Source organism: Lepeophtheirus salmonis, chromosome 5, assembly GCF_016086655.4.
Source record: "Lepeophtheirus salmonis chromosome 5, UVic_Lsal_1.4, whole genome shotgun sequence".
NCBI lineage: Eukaryota > Metazoa > Arthropoda > Copepoda > Siphonostomatoida > Caligidae > Lepeophtheirus > Lepeophtheirus salmonis.
This window is the reverse complement of record NC_052135.2, coordinates 61,785,998-61,807,457: the sequence shown is the minus strand read 5'-3', so window position 1 is coordinate 61,807,457 and position 21,460 is coordinate 61,785,998.

Here is a 21,460-nt window from a genome sequence, read left to right as displayed (position 1 = left end):
AAATATAGTAAATTTTTTCAAGAATGAAAAGGAATACACAATTGAGGCTTTATCACCTACTTTTTTATCAATATATCTTTTTATTTTTCCAAATGATTCCTTTTGGCATCCAAACTGTGATTAAAGGTACCAGAGCACTTTTTGATAAAAGCCTCGACCATGGCCGGCCCCTGCTTCTCGACGGAGGTCATACAAATTTCCGTTAGGGTAGCATAGACTCTCTTATTAACTACGCTTCAAATTGCATAGTCGAGGGGGATAGTTTGGGGAGGAGGTTTGCCAAACCGACTCATTATACTTTAACCAAGTCAATAACGTCTGACCTCTCTTGACCCTGGTAGGCCTTTGTTGCTGTTGAAAGCAGCTGCTGATGTCGTCGTACATACAAAGCCTTTCCCAAATCAATTCTATACTTCCTAAAAGTCCAATTAATGATATGGAGAGCCTTGACTAGCTCCTCATCGAATTGGCCGGACTTCTGGGGTATCCACGTCCTCTGTAATCCTGATTTTCCAGCGTCTACCGCAACCAGAGAACCTTTCAAGGGTCTGAACTGAAGCCACCTTGCTTTTAATCTTGTAAACAAGACTCTGGGAGTACCTCATGACCTTCATGACTTCATCGAACTCAATTGGGCGTAGAGCAAATCAGATACCCTTTGTTCATTTGTATCCATGCTGACAACTATTGATTTTTGAGAGTTTGTTTTTATTAACTGGAGGAATAGTCACTACTTTTAATAACACAATCTAGTATTTTAAAATATTCACGTTTAAGTAATCCAGATTGATTTAAATTCAAGTCCACAATTTTACCCAACACACTGTAGAACAGTATTTATCCAACTTTTTGACTTGCGTTTCCTCCCTCAGAAAGTATTTGAACTTCCTCATCATTTTAACAAAGGTAATTTTATTTTTGAGATTTATCTACAAATCTTTTGACATTTTCTTGAAATAAATATATGGCTGAAAAAAGAGCTTCTCTCAAAGAAAAGTTAACCTAGGGGTATAAAAAACTTTTTATGGCAGTATAATTACCAAAAGTATACAGAAAATATCTCAATTAGTTTGGAAAAAGTTAATCACATTGACATCAATTATCCAGAGAAAAGAAATCAACATATTACACAAGTCTGCATGTTTTTGTTCTTCGTATTATGGCCATTGAATATTCTTGACTTGTCAATTAAAAAACAATTCCGTTCCTTAAGTGATCGACATTCCAGTTCCACCTCAATCTTTGCCATTATCCTGAAAGATTTAAGCATATATCGTAGGTTTTTTAAAAAAATTCTTACAGGTCATTAATTTCCGTAGGACTGGTCCATTTTAGGGTCAGTATGTAAATACATAATAAGAACACATATAAAATACATATAATATACTCAAAATATTTATTAAGGATCAATCCACATATGCATAAAAGTGATTTTCGAAATGTTATCATACAGTTAAATATGTATCAAGCATAGGAAGTGAAATAGCAACCGGTTTGTGCCGATGATCTCTTAATCTAGGTTTTCTATTTTGTAGAAATTTTAAATTTCAAAACTTGATTTGACAGCTCAGTGCAGTGACAGGCTTAAAACAGGTGGTCGTTCGACCGGGTTTGACTATATATATACACACTATACAGAGTATTAAGATTAAATATGAGAACACATTTTTTACCAGATTTACTATAAAATGGACTTTGATTGTAGATATTAATGTTGAAAAAGGGCTCATTTGATGTACCCGCCTCGAGGAGGTAGTTCCTTGGCATGTTGTTTATTGTCTCCTTGATGGAGGCAATCAGAGTCTCCTTGATGGCATGAGATGTTCGATTTGTTAAAGATTCAACGTTGCCCTAGACAAAATAATCCATCGGATTAAGATCTAGACTACTAAGGGTCATATTTTTTTCCTGATGAATTTATAGGCTCAGTAAGCCACTTCTGCAACTTGTCTGAGATCATCAGTATCTGAAAGAATCTTTTAAATCTTTTACACGGTCGAATTGGTGAGCCAGTCACATTTGAGACCTCTTGATTTGAAGTCTTCTTGTTGTTATGGACAAAAATCATTGTCATGGTGTAACGCCGTTCCTCCATTGTAAATTCCATCTTTGTTATATCTGGAAAAGCTGTGGCCATGATTCCCAAAACTTAAACAAAGTTTTTGATACAGCAACGTTTCTGCCGGTAAAAAAAGAGACATCATCAGACAGCAGCTGTCTGATGGCGTCTCTTTAAATCTTATTAGTACTTATGTACTTCTTATTATCTTTCATAGTATTAAAGTTAAGCTGAGTAATTTTCTGTTTGACTGCACATTTACCTGTATAAAAAAATATTTTCTAAAAACCCGATTAGATAAGGTAAACCACAAAGTCTTAATATATCAAATCCTCTAAATACTATAACTATTGGCTCTTTTAGCCTTAATAAATTAACTTAAATACGACAAGTGTTTTATCTTATATTTTACTACTGGTCACACCCAATGTATAAAAAATTAAGTTAAGTCCAAGTATCTCTAGAACTATTAAATATATTCTAACCATATTTTAACGGTGAAAATTTGAACCAAAACTAACAAACTTGAAGAGTTCATATAATAAATATATATTGTATTTCTAGTACTTCAATTTCACAAATGTTTAAAGCAGTTCTTACCATATGGGTTTCCCTAAACTCATATCCATGTTAGTATAACTTATGAGAAACATAAAAGCATCCCCATTTCATGGTATATGTTCTTTTGTGACATCAAAGTGTTGTAAAATTTGATGAAACGATTAGGTTTTTTTTAAATTAATTTTTTTAACTTCTCTGTTTTAACTATTCAAAAGAAAATTCCAAATTAACATATTTGTGATGCTTTCGCTTAAACTAGAGGAAAACAAATGGTGAAATTTTTATGCAAAACTGTAAACCCTAATCAATTTTTAGCGTCCAAAATTTTGATGTTCTCTTCAACCTGAAAAGTATTTTTATTTTATTTTTTAAAGCTGTTATGATTAAGGAGATGACTTCTAAGTACAAAAGGTAACTACGAAAGTGTGTGATCATAAACGATGAAGAGTTACGCTGTTTTTCTTTGAGTTGGAATTGTTAAATATGTTCTTATTGGACTAAAGATTACTGATATGCTTGAAATTTTGATTTTTTTTTTTTTGAAGAGAATTGCAATAATAATAATTAAAAGGGAGAAATTATGCGTGAAGAAGCAGTTTAGTGTACTCACCTTAAGAGTTAAATATAGTATCGAAAGCGGACATTTTCCCTGATTTAATACGATTTTATCAGCAGTAATTATTTTACTCCCTCCAAAAAAATAAAACAGGAAGATGAAATGAATAAGTGTCTTAATTCAGGTGAGATAATATCGTAAAAATCTTAAAAGAACGTGTTGTCTTTATATTTAACGAGCATTTGTCCATGAGAAAGCTTTGATCAAAGAGGGAACTCGTTTGCTCGCTGTTAACCAAAATCAAAAACGTGATGATGATTCTGAGCAGTCTTTGGTCATGTTTAAACGTAACAAACTGGAATTTTTGTGCCGGTAGGTGACAATGGATCAATCACTTCAGTCCGGAATCAGCACGATTATCATTTGAGTAAACAAAAATGGTTAACCTCGTTCAAAGTGTCCGAAAGTACAACAATCAGCTAGAAAGATTGTCATTTTGGGATACACTTGGCATAATATCCTTAAAGTTCCTTGAGAATAGAAATACCATCAAAAATTAATATTATATAGCGTTATTAGAGCGTTTGAATAATGTAATTACGGAATTACGCACCATTTGACGAAGAAGAAAGTATTGTTTACCAAGATAACGCACCGTGTTACAAGTCAATCTGAACAATGGAAAAACTACACGAATTGAACTTGGAATGGCTTCTGCATCCACCTTACTCTCCAGATTTAATTTTCAGCGACCACTGGTTGTTCCCAGATATTAAAAAATGCTTTTTGATAAGAAACTTTGCTCCTAATGAAGAGTTTATGGCTGAAACTGAGGACTATTTTGAGGCAAAACATAAAAGCGTTTTTTTTTTTTTAAACCAGATTGATATGTTAGAACAGCGCCGAAATGATGGTGTAGCTTTTGATGGAGATTACATTGATGAATAAAACCAATTTTGAAGGGGAAAAAAAATATTTTCTTTGTTAAGCCTGGGACTTTTCGGCTCAAGCTGTTATATGTCTTACATCAATATAACTTTTTTTTGAAATCAGGGAACATTGTAATGAAAATTTGAAATTTTATATTTGTATTCTATTTGCTTCCTTAGAGGCACCAGACGACTCTGCATCAAAGTTTGGATTTTCGGGTAAATTTTGAAGCCTGAACTTTCAAATCCATACCTGAACACATAATTAGAGGGATTATTGGCTATAATTTTACAAGCATTTTACCCAATGTTCAAACTTTAATAAAATAAAATTAGGATTAAGTAATTTTTACAGATTACTGATGCCGAATCAATAAATAACCCCACGTAATTACTATTAGAGAAGAATTATTAGTCATTATTAGAATTATTGTTACAACTTCTTCTTCGAAAATAAAAAGGCCCAGTTGGTAGGTATGGAATTCTTCCCAATTATGGAATTATTCTTCAATAATCGTTGATAATTGTTTAGAGCGTCATAAGAACACATTTGTATCCAACTACTCTATGATAAGAAAGCAGATTAAAGAAAAATAAGAAGAAACTTCAACATCTGACAATCAAATAAAATGTACATTTCTGTGTGAATACAAAAGGTAAAAGCGTGAAATAACTATGCAATGCAACTTTTTATGAGATGTTACTCAAATTATTAATCAAGATAAGTAGAATGAATGTTCGATATGCATTAAAAAAAATTATGACTTGGATTAAGAGTTGAGCAGTATTTTTCAAATTCATGGCTCACAATGATTTAAAAATACAACAAAACCTCTCTCTCCATATCGCAAGTTCTTTAGAATTTATGTGAATGTCACCCTGTCCTACAGACTTGTGGTAGATTTAATAGTGGTGAACATTTCTTGAAAAGAAAAAAATGATTTAACTTTTGACTTTCTTTCCTAGAAATTACATGAACCATCTTATTGATTCATCCAATGATCATTACATCATACCTAGAGTTATAAGGGCCATCAATAACTTTTCTTTCAAATACACTAGGTACGTAAATCGTTCTTAAGAATATTTTAGCAAATATGACTATATAAGATCTTCAATATAAATATAAAGATATTACAAGAAATAATTGAGATAAAAAAATAAAATACTCATTTTGTTCCACTGCCAGTTTAATTCTTAGGACACTTCAGTTTGGCTCTTATCATCTCCTCAATATGGGATTCTGATTCATCCCAAATCAAAGTATATATCGATCAACGATGTATTATAATCATCTTTTAGTTCGTATAGCTTTTCAAGGAACATACTTTTTTGATCCATTTTTATTTATACAAGTTTATTAAACGTGACTGAATAAGACTTGGTAGCTATCTGAAGTACTTTCAATATAAGTAAGGAACGGTTCACATAATTCATTGTAATAGCTAGAAACTAGGAGGGGAGGACACGTCGTTTTCTTTATAGTAAAAAAGGCTCAAAATTAGTTAGCCATCTTCTCCTAATTATGGAATTATTATTCAATAATCATTCCAGAATAACGACAAGATAATTCAACCAATTAACGTTCAGAACAATGATTAGGAGAAAAGAAGGAGAAAAATGGAAAGATAACTACAACATACAATGTATACTTGTGTGTTAACCCGGTAATGCCGTAACAAAGGATGATTTATATAGTTTAAATAAAGGGTTGGGAATCCCAGACATCCAAAATTATTTTCTTAAGCATTGCATTTTATAATGAATCGCCCTAAAATCATGAAACCATAAAAATCTTGAGGATCTCGGGTCTAAATATTGTAATTGAAAGAGCCGCGTCATGTACATTTCTATTTCTTGTACAAGTTAAAACTTGCACAAGTCGGTTTGTTTTTTCAAGTTACAACTTGTATAATATTGCCGTAACAGTTGAAACTTTTACAAAAAAATCTATATTAGTAAAGTAAAGTTTGTCGTGTTGTTTGTTGAAGCATCATTTTTGAATTTAAAGCTTGGTGGTAAGATGGTAATGTAGCAACGAGCATACGAAGCTAAAGTTCAGTGCATCTTATTCAAAATAAATAGTGAAGCAAAAACTAACAAAAAATATAGTTATAATGGATGCTAAAGAGTGTATGGCAAAAGGGGGTTCTATATTTTATTGCAAGACGGAGGAATTTTTTTTTATAGAATAAATTTTCTAAATAAAACGAACACCGAAAGAAAGCTGAACAATTTTATTATTATTATTCAATGTAAACGCATTTGGTGTCAATAAAGGCATCCACTCGACCTGGGAAACGGGAACAGGGCTTGATGACATTATCCTTTAGCAGATTACGGAATTCCTCCAGTATACTGGACATTTGATCGGGTTTTTGTGTTGCAAGATAATCTGTTAGTCTATCATTCAAATACACCCCACAATTAGAAGTCCACGGTTTCGAGGTCCGGTGAGCATGGAGGCCAGCCACTAGGTCCAACAAAAAAAAAATATTTCGACCAAGTCAACGTTTTTCTTATGGTCAGCACGCTTTCTGTTGATACATTTATAGTACCTTTTTGACTATCCAGAAAAAGGACCTGTACATGTATAAGAAGTTTCCAATCTCTATATTGTCTAGTCCAGTGCAGATCGCGAACAGGACACTCTCCCCTTTCCACGATTGTGGAATAAATACTTTTTTTATCGATCCATTGTCTTACACTGAAGCCAAACACTTCTAGTTAGCCACAAAAACAACGCCCTACCTGCGTATGAGCTGAAAGCTCGATGTTAAACAACGGCCGCTCGCTGTATATATCCATATTAATCAATCAAAGTTTGTATGTTTGATTGTATTCGATTTCTAACAACTCTGAGCAATGCCGTGTATTCCGGCTAATTGATAATGCAGGCAAATTTGTAAATTTCATAATACTTGTACTTATAAACCTAAGAAATAAAATTAACATCAAAATTGATTTAACCAAACTATGTACGTAGATATGGGATACATATTCATTATTCAGGTCAATTTTGAAATCTTGTTCTACTCCATTCTAAATCCTAAGGACACGTTTGAATTGAACGCAAAATTGGTTAGGAATAATGTTCTTGGTTGCATGTGTATGAAAGGGAGCAAAAGCTGTTTTTTTTTTTGTTGTTGTTTATTTTAATATAAAATATTTTTTCCCACTACATAATGTATGATAATTGTAAATTCTCAAAAAGTGGGATCCATTATTTTCTTTTCCACAGCCCAAGTAAAACTGTAGTATGCACCACCATATAGTTTATGTCATCATCATAGGTATCAACTAGGGATTCAATGTTATTATAAATATACAATATATCTCAAGAAATTGAATACATAAACGTGACTTTAAACTTTAATAGCCTTAGATAAATGTTTTATATATGTCATTGAAATGTGATGTTTTGAGAGTTAACAACTCATTAAACTTACGCATCTTGGATGATGACGAGAAGTTGTATTCATAAATAAATGCTATTTATTTAGAATGAATGTTGTTGGTTTGTTTTTTCTCATCATTGTAAGTCTCAGAGGTATCTAACTCTTTCTTTTAACTAATTACATAGCAATGGGATGGATGATATATGTAGAAGAATAGTATTTGTTCTCTTATCAATAGAAAAAATTAAACTTTTCTTCTTCAAAGTTCATATTAATCAATCAAAATGGCAGATCATTTGAAGTTGAGTACTTGTACAAAAATCATTCCATTTTGTTTTACTTCAAAATAATGCCTGAAATGAAAGGTTAAAAGTGAAAACTTTTATTGGTATGTACATTGATAGAGTTACTACACTCATAATTGAGCTTCATGGTACATCAGAAAGAATATCTATGTACCTATCTAGGTACACAATGTACTCACACACACTCCCAGGTGGTGTTAGATAGTAGTGGTGGTGGTGGTAGTTGGTGGTTGGTTGAGAAACCATCCCCCAACTTTTCCCTTGTGTGTCTAAAGACAACAATTATTTTATGTATGTATGTATTTATTTGCCAGGTACTTGATTATTGAGAGGTGGTTTTCTTCTTAGAAAAACTTTGATTTTTTTCTCTTCTCTCTCTCTTTTTCAAGTTACCTGTTTATGATTAAAGTAGGGAAGGAGAAGGCAAGATATACATACTATGTATATACTATTTCCCTGGTATACAGAGTGCTGATTTTCTGTCTTTACAAAGTAATGCAATAACTTCAACCAGCTCATGTATATCTGAAACAAGACGCCCGAATTTTAAAATAAACTTTTTTTTAAATTTTATATCAATACATTGAAATAACTAATTTACTCAATGTAACCTGCCTCAGGCTCGATTACTGCCGTTAGTCTTCTCCCAATGGAATGGCAGCACATATTTATGCAGTTTACGTCTATGTTGTCCATATACTCTCAACGGAGGCCCACAAGGTGTAGATATTGGGGTGACAAAATTTTATAGGGTTTGAACTCAATGTCTGTCCTGAAGGTAAAGTTCAATGGGTTCAGGTGGGTCTGTATGGGGACCACATTTCCTTGTACAATAAGTCCATTTTATTATTTAGAAAGCTTTGAAGTCTTTGGCCGTGTGTGCAGGGGCACCGTCCCGCTGTAGCAGCACATTTCTATATGGAAATGTTGTTTTCACTCATGGGATGCACTTTTTTCTGAGGGTGTCAATATAGTAAACCGTAGTGTGGTGGTACCCGGCTTGGAACCAGATGAGAGGAGCCAAGGCGCCGTTAGATTTTCCAAAGCCCAGCGACATAATGCTGGCTGGTTTCTTGGTGGTTATAAGAATTCTTTTCATCTCCCTGTCCTTCCTTGATGGAAGGAACCTGTCATTCCGCCTGTTACTGTCTCTACCAGACTCAACCCTACACAAAAGACTGCCAAGATCTTAATTTTGTGGTCATTTTCCGTGCACATTTTAGACTGGAGATAAAAATGCATGTAATACACACTGCAGGTGAGAGACAGAGAAATGAGGCCGCAGAAGATCACTTCTCTTTATGTAAGGAGCTATGACTTATCTATGTATCTACCATGATCCTTTAAAGTATAATTAATGCAAGAATGTAAAAATATAAAAAAAAACAATATTATGGAAAGGAACTTCTATGTCATCAAATCCATTTACTTCTGAAACATAAAATTACTAAAGATAAATAGAGTTATACCGTACAAATTCCAATAATTGTGTAATCCTACGTGGCAATTTTTTGGACCAATTGTGATCGATTGAGTGGAGATTATCCCTCTCCTCCTACACTAATGATATATTCTTAACGTTTTGCAAAGTTATTAACTTATTATCAAGAGGTTACGATAATTGAATTTCAACTATCCTGTGATGCTGTCTCCAATGTCGATATAGAAAAAGAGACTATGCCGTGCGGGCAAACTTATAAAATGTAGCCAAAAAAAAATCACGAAGCACCTCATGAAAGAAGGTTAACATTTTTGTAAGATTGAAAATCTGCACCAGGTACAAATGTGTATAATTGTACTCTTAGGTAAAATAAAATGGATCATTTAAAAAAATAAAATAAACTAACATATGCACAAATGTCACTTCGTTTGCCTCTACATTCATATTATATTGAATAATACAAAATAACAAAAATAGTGAATGTCGAAGAAATAAATGAATAATTCCTTTGGGCGAATTTCTTTTCTTCTTTTCCTTTTGCCTGTCGCCTCTTTGATATCACATCATAGCTACTCATTTCATTTTAGACACATATAGTATAGGTAGTAGACATTGAAATGAGGGAGGTAAATAATATTTGATTATCATAGACGATGTGATCGTACCAAAAAAAAGGTACTTCAATGACATGCTCGTGTATTTCTAAAAAAAAGAAAGATTAAGTTATCAAATGATTCTTCTGCATCTATTAAACGGAAAATTCCATGGGATCCTGAATTTATTCAGGTATGCAAATACCACATATATATTCAAAAATGAAAGTGTGTATTAGTTATTTTAATTCAACTCCTTAGATAACATACTTATAAAAATAAAAATTAACTTGTAAATTTAATCATTATTATTTCAATCAATAAGACTTTTTTTCTGACGTCTTTTCAAACGTATGTCTGTCCATTTGTTTAAAATAATTAATAAGTGCATTAATTGGGATATTATACACTCCGATATTTATAAAAATGTTTCTTATTCCTTTGAATTTAAATTTCATCGCTAATATAATGAAGTATGCTTCTGAAACATTAAATCAGATAACAATGTGAACTAAGGTCAAAGAGACTGTGTCTGGATACCGGAATCTACCAAATTGTGAATGAGGACCCAGGGAATTTACTTGAGAAGTTTATTGTGCAGAGTCGCTGTTCCCAGCCAATCCTCTAAAAAAAAGTCTAAAAGGGCTCCAAGACAATTTTCACTACTTCATCTCGCAGGGTTTTTAGCCTCCAATATCGCCGTAACGGAATTCGATGGATTTCTTTGTGTGGGGCGTAATCGAACGACAAACAAACTCAACCTCCTGCAAAACCAAAGACAAAAATATCAGGCAAATCCAAAGAATTCCAGGATTTGCCAAGTACCCAAGTGGCGAAGGCCTGCTCGTGTTTTCGTATAGCCTTGTATAGAGACTGTAATTGAGGCTGGAGGTGATTTTATTGGATAAAATAAATTAGAATCCATCAAGATTTCAGAATCCGGTTTTGCTTTTTAATCTGATAACTGGCTGGAGAGAAAATTGCGTTGAAAAAAATCATTTTTGTGGCACAGATAGTTTCTACACTCTGTGTGTAGTTCTTTATTTATCCTTATACAGTCTTGTTTAAGAATATTTTATATTTAGCCATTTTTAATCGAAGTTTCGTGAATTTAAGTAACCGTTTAACTTATTTCCTGGACTCTTTTTTAGCTATCATTATATAATACACAACCTCATCAAAACTTATGGGTACTAATTTGATTCCCAAAATTTGCATTAAGTAATGTACGTATATTACAAAGAAATTTTTATCAGAAATAAAAATTTATTGTTTTTACTATAAGAATAAACAATATGTAATACATGTAAATGATGGAATTATTATAATCGTTTAACTGTTGATCATGTAATTAAATTCTTTTTTTATCCAGTTCACTAACCTCGTCATAAAAAGGATGTTCACTAACGGAGGGTTATTGTTATTACTGTTTCACTAAATGTACATACCATAATGAAAGTTGAACATTGGGAGTAAACCCCTATTGTGTATTGGTAAGTAAGGGGTGAAAGGGATTTTTGAAAAAAATGAAAGCATTAATTGACACAAATTTAATTGTCTACTAACTACAGCTTTGTGTCTAAATTACCGTTGTATGTTACAACAAATTGTCGTCAGTTTCTATTAACAAATTATTCCACTGAATCTTCAAATTCACTTAAAGTGGCGTAAATTCATTTATAAAAAAATTTTACACTTATAGATTTAATTTAAAAGGTCATATAGATGTTATATTGAGTCTCATAAATAAAATGAAGCTTCTAAAACAAAGGTTCTTAGCATGGGTTTGATTAAACACCAGAGTTTTGGTGAGTCATTCTGAGGAGTTAGGCGGAGCTCAAGACACACTTCCGACTCTCATGATTGCTAATGAAATTCTCCACATGACCAATGAAGAAGGGTTCGGGGAATATTCATTTAAAGCTGGTGGGATTCAGTATCTCCAGCAAAGTTAAGAAACACTATTTTACCCTGTAATTAACTTTCGTATGTATCTCAACTCATACCAAAAATTTGATTACTTTGCCTATAATTGGCCAATACGTCTATAAAATATATGATGTAAAAAAAAACATTGCACATTTTTCCGTTTATTGGTTTTTGAATAGTCACTTATTTGCTTCTGGTATTTTATCGGTCCTTATTTATAACTAAAGGCTGCAATCTCATCTAGTTCAGTCTTGTGCCCGGTCTAGTACAGTTCAAAAAAAAAAAAAAAAGTTTAGTCGTGATGACGTATTTTTAATTTATTTATTATATTTTTTAATCAGTTATAATACTGACAGTCTTAAAGATCAATCCTTAGACTGGACTGGAATAGACCGAATAAATAAGGACGAATACAACACTAGCTACTATATCACAACAATCAAATCTGTAGATTATTTATCTACGTCAAAAAATACTCTCTCCTTTGGAATCCATGGATATTTTAAGACTCTAATAAACCAGTTTATAATTTTTTCTCAATGGTATCTCTAAAATATATACAACATTGATGTTTTTTTTCGTCTTCTGTCCAATAGTTTACACGTTTTCTTTATAAGTTTCATAATAAGATATTTTGTAAATTTGAATTAAATGTCGTTTAGCTGTGAATACAGGCTTGCAAAGTTTGTGAAAGTTTGGATGGGTGAGGGGGGGGGATAACTTTAACAAAAAGAAGAACTTTTTTTGGCTGTTATATCACTTTTGTTGTGTGGCCCCTGAAATATCACTACAATTTCAATTAAAGATAGTTTGACCATGGGAGAGAATGACGTATTGGATAATTACTATATAATTTCAAACTTTATTTTGTCTTTTTTCTGAGAAAGAAAAGTATAGAGATACAATACAGATTGGTATGTCTTTGATTCAAAAAATAATAAATTTGTAGCAATAATAAGAAAAGAAACTTGATTAATGGAATAGATATTTCAAGTTTTGAGCATTCGAGTTCAGACTACGTAGTTTTCGAAAATGCACATGTATATTTTGTAATACTCAAATCAACAATACTATTAATGCACGCAGTGCATCAATATATAAATAATCCCGAACAAAAGTCAAAAAAATGAAAATAATTCCAATATATTTTTTTATTTCATTTATACGTACAGCCCAATATTTTATCGAGCTATTTGAATGAATTATAGGGCTTGTATTCGAATTAGATATCCAAAAATTAGAGCTGTTTTGATTTAAATGACTTATATTGGTCACCATATGCCCTTGCAAATAAGATCTACATATACATATCTTATTTTTTTATTATGACGATCAATTTTTGGCTACTTTAAGTGCAATTTGCGATATACCCAAGCGGTTAATAATTATAATTTGCTCATAGAAATGGACAATAATTTCCCAAAGAACACACATATAATCCATCCTCAATACTGAGAAAAATCATTCTAGCTTGATTTTGTGTTAAATGCATGCACAATGTATATTATATGAAGTGATGAAAAAAGGTTATTTTCATGCAAGCATTTAACATTTTTATTATTTCATTATTATCACAACTTTTTATGACACTGATAATAGTATATATAACAATAACGATGATTGTAATGAGTCAATTAGCGTGTGTACGGTAAAGCTTCAATAACTACTTGTAAATCAGAAGTTAAATCTTTGAATTAATATGATCATCATTAAATTTTTTTAGCACGCATTTTATTGCATACATGTCTTACCTGGTGTCTTATTACGCCTTGCGTTTTTTCATACCATCGCACTCGTACATATTATGCATAGCAAGTTATACCATACATAGGTAGAGAAACGCATGAGTGTGCCGAACTTAGTTTATTTTTTCCCACTGCGTGCAAGAGCATTCTAATTATAGTACGCCTTATGCTTGTGAATTATATGTACCTATGTAGTTATAATATAAGCATGCATATATGTACATACTGTTCAACTAATCGTCCGTTAGGAAGTTTTACAACGCATTTAATAACCTTTCACATACTCTTTTTATAATTTATTAAGTTAAAGGTTGACAGTAATCATAATTTTAAATGCAGCTTTTTATATATATATTAGACTGTACCGAAATGACAAAAGCTAGGAATTTGGTATCCCCAAATATTTTGTATTTTATTCCTTTAAACAAGAAAATAATCATCAAACGTCCAAAAAAAAGGTCCTTTGAGGACGGCTTTTGATTAGAAAATTTGTAAAATTAAAAAGAAAAAAGATTTCGTTTTCCTTCATTAAAATTATCGATTTGAATCTAGTTACAAAAATTATATGTTATTAAATATTAAACATATATTTTGCATCGATATTTTAATCATTTTTCTCTAACTCATGGTATGAACATTTTAGTTCCAAACATGCTGCAAATAAATAAATATTATCGTTTGGTACCGCGTAGTATGCACACCATTTATGTCAAATAAGACAAATTATTTAACCACGTTATAATTTTGGACTACAAAAACTGTTAATTTAACTCTTAAAGATACTACCTTTTATTTATTATCTAGAAATAATTTTCCCATGTTTCCCTATTTATAATAAATAAAAACATAATAATCTTGATATATATTGATCATATAATCTATGATACCTGAAAACAAGTTAGCTCAATTTTTCGGGACCATTGAGCTCAATTATTATGTGATATAGCAGTAATTTATTGGTATGAAGTTTTTTGCAGTCTAAGCATGTTCTACTATATTTACCATCAAGCTCTAAGCAAGAAGATAAACAATTCAGGATATCAAAAATAAAAGACAAAAGAGATGGAAGTGATTTGGGAGATATCATTCTACGGCCACTCTGTTCACCTAACCTTAATCGGGATGATACTTCAATGATCAATATAAAGGATTTCAACAACGCCACTGAGCCTTTTATGATGGTAGTCATTCCTTAAAGACAACTGATTAGTTTTATCAAATAAATTACGAGGATAGTTTGTTTATACAAATATTCAATACATCACCAGCACCTAACAGTGTTGGGTCTTTTGAAAATCTTAGACTAGTCTGTGACCGTTATGATTTTTAGTGGACCGAACTTATTCAGTCCTTGATAGAAGTTCTGTTTTACAAAATAGTTGGTCTGCATCGATCTCATTTAAAATTTGATAAATATAGATTCTATAAATAAATTGTTGATGATGTCATGTGTGTTTTAAAATTGTAAACATCGACCAACAATTACGTCATATCTTTACTATTCATAAATGAGAATAGGAGAGAAAATCGGTTTATAGATTCAGACGGAAAAAAATCGTCTACGATTTAAAAACGATTTAATTTCGGCTTATATACTAAAATTGCAGTTTGAAACAAACTATCTGTTCAAATTGGGCTAGAAAAATTGATTCAAGTGGAGCGTATTTACACTCCTCCCCTCCTTGGGTACTGAGGTATAAACGAAATTAATATTAGAACTAGTTCTTGCAAATTTCTTGTAAATAATATATATTCTATTGAACTCAATGTGCGTAGATTCGATAATCGCTCTTTCCTAGAAAAGGAAATGTACTATATGTATATGGACTTTAACCAAAATTCTTAGGTTAGATGGTGCAATTGTAATACTTTTACCTTGTATATACTTAATCAGTGCAACCCCATCTGACCAATTAAAGGAACATTTATAAAAAAAACTTGAGAACCGAAAAATACATTCGGTCTTGGACCGAATCTAAACACTTGTATACTATCTACCAATTCGTTATTAATATTGGAAATATTATTTTAAGTGTTGTAAGAATCACAATTATAAATCATTTATTACTATCGTTTGGTGATTTTTTAATATAATTTCAATTATTATATTTATTACGTTTTCAAATATTTTTTTTCTTTTAAATCCTTAGCAAATGATGTTACTTTTTATATACTACATAAAATACCTATTTATAAATTTAGATTTAACAACATCTGATCTGAAGAATAAATTAATGGATCTCCTCAATTCAATAGGGCATGAGTAAACTAACAAAATCATAAATATCCACTCGATGGTGTAGATGTAATTAGTGTTTGTTCAGTCCTTATTTATTTGGTCAGTCCAGCCTTAGGATCAGTATTGTCAGTACTAGAACTGATTCAAATGAAATAAATAAAGTTGAGTGACGTCATCAAGGACCAAACCTTATGAATTTTATTACTGAACGTGGCTGGGCTAACATTGAACTGGACGGGTCTGCAGTCTTCAGTCCTAAATAAATAAGTATAAAATTGCTGGTTTTTTTTTTTTTTTTTTTTTTTTTTTTTTTAAATTAAATTGATTTAATTTTCTTATTATGTGACTAATTTGAAGAATATGCACTGGTATGATTCATCATCTTTCCGCTTTGCTTAGGATTAGAGAGACATATTTTCCATTTTTAATGTTGTTTTGATGCAAAATAGATCAAATTTCATATTTAAACGAAAATAATAAAGTGGAAAATCCATCAAGAATTGAGAAATCACATTTGCAAAAGATTTTAGTATGGATGGTTTATTTAGGTTGCAGAAATGTACCATTTTTATGTAAGCATCGGGGCTGTAATCACTGGTAGGCAAGGGGGACTCCGAATAACTTCTCAATTTTAATCTATTAATAATGAGTCATTCATAGTCACACAAATCAGTCTTGATTACAAAACTAAACATAGAAATGGCTATGAAGAGTATGATTTAATACATTCCTTGGTTCAATGTATTTTTTTAAAATTTTATTTGTATGATATACAAAGAATAGTTTATAATTGTTTTGTTCAACAACAAATATAAAAGACAGCTCGAGTTCAAAGAGTTGCAATGCTCAAAAACGTTGTCTCCAAATGATATGTAGCCGACCATCACATAATAAAAAAATTACTAGTACGTTTGTCAAATTTTAACTCACTAAAATCATTCGTTTATGAGATATGGGTACTTCATGAAAACCTTTCATTGTTACATTTTTTTCATAAATTTGTCTGATAGTCCTTTATAATTCCAGAGCCATTTAACGTATACCCTTGAAAATAAGTATCTAACAAATTGAAAGTGTGATAATTTTTTCAATCAAATAAAAAAAAGGATGAATTTTATTTCTTGGATTGAGCATTGTCAATTTTGATCAACCATATAAAAAATAATCAAATCCATAGGCTATTAGACTTGACCTACTTTTTATTCATATATGATTAATTAGAAAAAATGTAATGGAGCGACGTAGCTCAATGTACAACGCGCTTGGGAGAACTCAATGTGTATAGGTTTGATACTCGCTCATTCTTGAAGAAGAAAATATATGTACTTAAATGTACATGGACTTCAAAGACCATTCCTAGATTAGATGTAGTAACTGTAATACTATAATTTTTACTTCTACTTAATAAGTATATCTACATCCAACCAATAAAAGAAAAATTTAAACATAAAATTCATATGCTATTTTTTTAACGATCAGAGGGAATCTCAAAATCGGAGACATTTTCTGAAAGGGTATCTTATTGTAAGTAACATGTTACAACAAACATTATGATAATTGAGAAGAATTTAGTAGTATTTTTCAAGCATGTATGGAACATATATCAGAGTGGAAGAGGCTCTCTTTATTAAGTGAATATTTTTCTCCTATTATGTAATGTCAAATGAGTAAGATTATCAAGATATATATCTACTTAATTTGAATACCCCTATAGTAACAAAAAATAAGTGAGTAAGATTTTATTAATTATAAAACATGAGTCTTTGTTATTTAAAAATACGATCCAAGAATCTCAATATTCTTTGACAACTTTTCATACAATATATTATGGAATCTAATTATAGATTTACAAATTTCTTTTTATAATATTCTTTCTTTTTTGATTTAACAAATATTTGGCTGCTCTGTTTTTCACCCTTAATATGATTGACCAAAATTAGGCAAAGCACTCTCAGTCCAGGTTACTATTTTCAAATTCGTATTTGATAATATTTTCCTTTTCAAAGGTCAAAGAACTATACTACTTCAGAACAAGTGGAGGGGGGGGGGAGGGATTCAAATTGAGGAAAAATCAAAGGAACTGCGTGGTGGTTCATAGTACATAATTGAGATTACCACGCATTTGCAATAAATTGTTCATGTCATAATAATAATTAAGAGTGCATACAAACGCATTTATTGGCCTTAATTAGCGTATTCATTCATTGCTGTTAAATTGATGAAAGAATAAGCTTTTATGGCATGTTTTTTATTATTCTGTTCTCTCTATAAACAAGAAAAAAAAAAAGAGCCTAAAGGAACATGAAGCTGTTTACAAAAGTAACAAATACACTCACACACATTAGAAACTGTATACATTTTGATGATGTTGTTGAAATGAACCATTTACCTGGGAAATTGTACACTACTACATGTGTTCAAAAAGATTGGAACTTACAGAGGTACTCTTTGATATTATTTCTTTAACGAGTTTTTCTTGTATTTAACATCTGTGATCACATTGGGCATAACATTACTTAACAGCAGAGTGTTTCACGTGTCATTTTAGATTGGTAGTAGCATAAAATGTGCCTCTATCCAGGGTTTAAATAACTTATATTATATACAAATACACATGGCTATGTTATCGAAATAATATATTTAATTAATTAACTTTATTATGTAATTCGAAACTTTAAATGATCAGGCAGAGTTGTACACAAGCTATTAAATCTGAGAGTCATCCGAGTCAAGTAGAGAGTCTTTTTACTTCAAGTACTCCGAGTCAAATTTGATGCAGTGTTCATTTCGTATTCAACGAATGTTGTTGTTTTTTTACATGATGATTCAGAGACGAAACAAAATAATAGGATATGTTTTTTCTTGATTAAATAAGACGATAATAAATTCGACAATGGAAAAAGAAATTATCATTGAATTAATATTTAGTTTTATTGAGGACCAGCGTTAGTTCACGGCATTGCCCGGTATTATTAGGCGTCGACGAACATACCAATTATATAGAGAAAAAAAATATGATTTGATGGGCCAGGGAGTACTTTAGCTTGTTGATAAATCTCATCCAAAGTGACATTTATTTTTGCAATTATATATAAGGTCCTTCACTTCTCTTCATTTTTAATATGAGTTGAACTCCATTCCTGCGAGATTTAATTCATTTTATGAGGTCTTCCCTGTAGACTATACGTAGTGAAACCCGAAAATCAACATGGTAACCCTGACAATTTGAAGAATGTTTTAGAGGAGGACAGCTTAGCTCTCATGACATTTCATTAGATCAGTTACAATCAGCTGTGACAAGAGAGGAGGGTAAGAAGGAAATAGAGCTGGAATTATTCAGATGTTGATCCTCAATTCTACTCTGAGTCCAACAAGGTGAAAGGATCTACAATTTATTTATTTTTAAACCTAAAAGATCATAAATTCCTATAACAGAGCACCAATTAGTTCAATTCATTTTTAAGTTAACAATTCAGGGTGTCAAACATCTAAATAATGATTTTATTGGTCAAAACAACAATATAATTACACCATTTTTATATAATATTAAGACCTTGTTCAATTTTCAATTTAAACCCTAAATGCTCTAAGAAATTTAACTTTAAATAAAACTTATATAATAAATCATAAAAATTTAAAGATATCATTGTAAAAAATTTGTGATAAATTATGGATCAATTGTCGACAGTGTTTGATTAATACATTTTTTGGTTATCATTCATTTACAAGAGAATGGAGAATAAAGAAAAACTGGAAATTTCGGTATTTAGTAAAGTCTGGCATATCTCCCAAAATTGTTCTTAGTGATAGTAAAAAAAATCTATTGAGACTCTATTCAATTTTACACAATGTTCGGGGCTTGATAATAAAATGATCTATTGGAAGCAAAATAAGAGTGAGCGATGGTATAGGGTTCCATCAGCCGGTCCGGTCTTCGTGCTCTCGTGTTTAAAACTACCAATATTGACAATGAAAGCACCGTCATGGAGAAAAGTCTCCAACAATCTGTCAATTTCCACTTAAAGGAAGATACGTACATATCTCTCACGCATCCAATATAATGCAAAAGTAGTGTATAACTCATTTCCTTAGCTTTTAGAGCAACAGCTATAAAACACTCTCTAGTCCGGATTTGAATCCGATGGATTTGGAAATATAGTAGATTTTGGAAAAAATTGTCTACAATAAGCCTCATCTTAATTCTAATGCACTGAAAGCCTCCCTTGCTACCTTATTCTACTCCGGTGCCTTGCTTAATTTTTGTAAATTTGCAATCATTTTAAAATAATTTTTTTCCCACTTATTGATATAATATTTAGTAGAATTTTTGCTAAATTTTAGGTTAATAATTATGTGATTATTTATTTTACAGTATTCAGGGTCCACCCTGTTTGTAATATAATTGACAATAAAATCGTTGATAGAACAAAAAAAAATGATTTTTATGATTTAATAAAAGATATCAAAATATTCATAGTAACGTAAATCTTTTTAAATACAAACAACACGATTTGTAAACTTTTCCACATGTCAGTAAAGTTTTGCAATCTCATGAGTCCATGACAAAATGCTGTGTTCTATACTCATATGTAATATGAATTCGTATTTGTTCAATCATGATTATAGAAGATATTTATTTTCATAGCATCTCTGAAACATTTAAATAAATGGTCAGTTCATAAAAAAGATTTTGTCAAGGTTTTGTTCTTCATTCCAATTATGGTTTTTTCCGTATTTGTATGTATGACAAGAATGTATTTAATCAAGGTTTACATGTTGAGAAAATAAATAAATAAAAACTGGAATAGACCAATCCTGACTCAAGTGAAAGATTTTTATTCAGAGGAGTTGCCCTAAAAAATAAAACTATATACGTATATAAATGTCTCTAATATGGAGACATACTAATAAACTTTCAAACGCAATTTCTTATACTTGGAATTTTAATCCCATTTAAGAAAGAGTAACTACTTGTTCCATCAAGTTAAACTTTTAACGAAAATATAGCGGTATATTTACAAATTTCTGTGATTTTTTATTTTGTCAAGGCCTTGTATCAGCTCTAATTATGATTGTAGAAAAAAACCATCTGCAGGTTCTTTTGTTAAAAAATGATTCTTCTTTTTTTGTCAAATATGTAACAAAGGCACATGTTTTAATGTGTATCCATCCATTAACCCAAAGAACTCAATTATTTTCTCAAACCATGAATAACAAAAGTCCCTAAGCCCTTATTAACATTTATAATAGAAAAATATATGAGTTACTTTAAAGATATAATAACTCGGCTTCCGACTCGTGTCACTCTTGAGTCTCTCCAAACTGCAACTTCCTACATGACTAGAAAATACTAAAGAAATGACTCAAACTTGAAATTAAAAGATTCAAGATTGACTAAGAAGATTCGAGGCTTCCAAAAATCCTTTATTTCAAATGAAGCATTAACCTTTATTGAAGGATATTTATTTTGTAAATGCTGTAATTTTATTATTGTTAATAATCAAATAAGAGATGAACTCTTACTTTCCAATCCTTGGACTCAAGTATCTGTTACATTGGAGGAAATAACTATTTGATCCCTAGCCGATTTTACAAGTTTGTCCCCTGATAAATGTTTTGTATTTGAATTGAGGTCCGGAGACTGGCTAAGCCAATCCAAAGTATAAATGTGATTCTTCTTGAGCCACTGTTTTTTTTTCTTGGTA